Source organism: Myotis brandtii, unplaced genomic scaffold (assembly GCF_000412655.1).
Source record: "Myotis brandtii unplaced genomic scaffold, ASM41265v1 scaffold496, whole genome shotgun sequence".
Classification (NCBI taxonomy): Eukaryota; Metazoa; Chordata; class Mammalia; order Chiroptera; family Vespertilionidae; genus Myotis; species Myotis brandtii.
The window spans coordinates 377,247-380,722 of NW_005368921.1; positions in this window are offsets into that span (position 1 = coordinate 377,247).

A 3,476-nucleotide genomic window follows, 5' to 3' on the forward strand; every position below is an offset into this window, starting at 1 on the left:
AGCTACAACTTTCTTGGCAGGACAATTTTCCACAATCACAGCCAAGGCTTCTTCCCTGGGAGAGGACTGTGCTGGGAATGGAGGCTGCCTGGGTCCCTTGGGGCTGAATCCCCAGGCCAGGAGTAAACGGGGGTCGATGAGGTGACTGTCACCCGGCTGGACAAGGATCCTCTTTTCGAAGAAGGAGAGACTGGAAAGTGGCAGCAGGGCAACCCTCGAGGCCTCTCTCCCACGCCGTTTCCCTCCATCCCCCTTCCCGGGGGGAGGCCCAAAGCTGTGTGGGGCAGCGCCGCAGGCAGGCATCTGTGGGGCACTGTGCCATTTCTGATGGTGCAGGGGGAGGGGAGGGCACAGAGCCATCTCCCTTCCCACAACTCCTCCTGGGCTCTGCCCAGCTGTCAGCCCGTGTCAGAGCCAGTGTCAAGAGGCAGAAGGGTGGGGGGGAGTAGCAGTAGGGAAGAGAGCATGGCATGCGTTTGGCGTTTGTTAACAACTAATTTTTGAAAATCTATCTGCCAAGCCCTGCGTCAGGCACTGGTGAGACAAGGAAATCATATTTATTCGGCACCTACTCTGGGTCAGGCTCTAGGCTAAATGCCAGGGACATGAGGAACTAGCATGTATCGCTCTCTACCTAGGTGCCAGGGCTGGGCAAGTCACATGCATTATCTCATTTAATCTCCCCCACAACCCACGTGAGGGTCCTTTTCTGGGCGTTAGAGGAAGATACTCGCGAAGAGACGTCCGGTAGTGTGCTGGGACTCAGATGCACGTGGGCCCAACTCCAACGCCACGCCCTTCCCACCACACTCAGGGACAGGCCCGCGCCCGAACAGGGACCCCTCCAGAAAGGGAGGAGGAGGAAAGGGAGGGAAGAGGACCCCTGAGCAAAAAAAAAGCAACTGAGTGGCATGGCCAACCTTCAGACAAGTCTTGCAGGAATCCTGACTCGTCTCCACACAGAGGCAGCCGCCTCTGAGAGGAGGGGTGTCCTGCTCATCTCTGAACTCGCCCCCTCGGAGGCCGGCACCTCAGACGGTCAGCGCACAGCTAAGCACCGGGAGGAGCTAACAGTGTTCAGTGCTCACATCTCCTCTGGAGGTCAAGAAGAGAGAGGAGGGCGGAGGGGAGGGGGTCTACTGGGAGAAGAGGAGTCAAGCACATGAATCCACCCTTGGCGAACAGACCAGCCCACCCTCCTGGAACAAGAGTTCCCACACACAGCCTCTGGTCCCTCCACCTCTGCCCCAGCCGCACACTCCTTCCTGGCTTCTTCCCACGATCCCCAGATACCCCGGGCCTCTGGGCAGAACAGCAGCCACAGCTGCAGCCACTACAGAGAGAAAAGCAAAGGCATGTTGGCAGCTGGGGCAGCGGGACTCCCTGGGATCTGAGCTTAGCGGGGGGTGAACAAGAAGCCCACGACCACTGCACCTCTTGGTTCTCCACAGCCCCAGGCTCTCACCCAAGCCCAGCCCTCTCTGACTCTCAGTCTGGGTGGCCCTCTGCAGAGGGTGCTGGGCCTGAAGGCTGGCCAAGCCTTTGGATCTGGGCTTGCTGTAAGGTGCTAAAGCTATTCTCTAACTCTGTGCATCCCAATACAGGAATTATTCTATTGGAACAGTCCTGCACTGTTCTAAGCTTTTTACGTGCTGGGAAAGGAGACCTGGGACTCAAAAGCTAGGGATGAGCAAGGTACTTGGTCTCTCCTGGGCCAACAGGCAGCAGAGCGCCCCCTGCTGGAGCAAAATGCCCGTTAGGCAGTCAGGCCCCTATGGGAATGCCCTCCGCTGGACTCTGGGAGACAGAGTCAGGGGCCACCTTTAGAGATGAGGGGGAAATGACAAGAGACCAAGCTATTAAAAATAACCTAGAATTTGTCTGGAAATAGCTCGGAGAGTTCAGCATGTCCTAAAAAGGCCTCCAGTTCTGGAACTCTGGCAGATGGGAGAAGGAGGGAGGAAGACAGATGAGGGAAGAAGCAGACAGAAGGCTGAAGAAGAGGTGAAATCAGTTGCTTTCTATTTCTCACAAACTTTTTTTTCGGGGGGGGGGGGGCACTGACCCTGCTCCCTGATGACGGGGATAATGGAAGAAGAAAGATCAGAGGTGGCCCCTCCTCCCAGCACAGGAAAAGAGAAATGAGCTCTTGTCCCTACCCTCTGCCCCCAGGCCAGTGGTTGGGGGAGAAGACAGTCCCTGTGGAGGGCATTGATCCCAGTAATGGACACTCAGTGTGGCTCAGGCTGGCCTAGGAGAGAAAAGCCCCGGCCCTGATGACGGGGATAATGGAAGAAGAAAGATCAGAGGTGGCCCCTCCTCCCAGCACAGGAAAAGAGAAATGAGCTCTTGTCCCTACCCTCTGCCCCCAGGCCAGTGGTTGGGGGAGAAGACAGTCCCTGTGGAGGGCATTGATCCCAGTAATGGACACTCAGTGTGGCTCAGGCTGGCCTAGGAGAGAAAAGCCCCGGCAGGAGGGGGTGGGAAGCTCTCTGCCCCTCCCCATCTCCCTTTTTAAAATCATACAAGTAGCTGGAGCGAATAGTACAGGAAGCATGACAGTCACAGGCCTCATACACAAGTGTCCTTCCTCCGTGGGTCCTGAACTGATTAGAAAGTACCCAGAATCGCCCTCTGCCCCCCACTCCTCCCTGCCTTCCCCGCTGCTGAGATGCCTGGGCTGGAAATGTCCTGAGGGGGAGGAAGGGCAACAGCCTGGCCAGCATCCTTCCTGGATGTGTCTCTCTCTCTCTCTCTCTCTCTCTCTCGCCTGCTACTGCTGCTGCTACAACTTTGGGGGCTCTGTTTTCTGCCCCTCTATCACTGAGGCGCCTGGAGCAGGCTGCCAGACCCTGCGGTCCTCTCCCAGCTTCCCCAGGTCTCGCGGCAGGTCTCCCCTGGCCTCCCAGTGCCCCGCCGCCCTGACTCCATCCTATGGCAATGCCCTGGTTCCATCCCATGGCAATGCCCTGGTTCCATCCCATGGCAATGCCCTGATTCCATCCCATGGCAATGCCCTGACTCCATCCCATGGCAATGCCCTGGTTCCATCCCATGGCAATGCCCTGGTTCCATCCCATGGCAATGCCCTGGTTCCATCCCATGGCAATGCCCTGCAGGAAGTTGCTTCTGGAGTCTCCCCTCCACCCCTCCCATGGCACCTTTGGCCTCTCTGTCCTCTCCCCCTTTTCCTGTGCTAAGAAGAGACTACATGCTCAGTCCCCTCACTCAGGGGATCCGAGCCTCTGAAGAAGGAGGGGAGCCACACACCTTGGGATGCAAAGGAGTGGGGGCAAACGGAGACGGTCCCTGCCCAGACCAGAACCTTGCTCGCTAGCGCATCCCCAAAGCAAGAGCCTGCGCCTGGGGCTGAGGACAGCCCTGCAGACCCGAGGCCGCCGAGGCGCGGCTCCAGCCCGGGTGCAGGAGAGCTGTGGGCAGCCGAGTCTTGGCGGGGTTCGAAGACCGAGCGATGA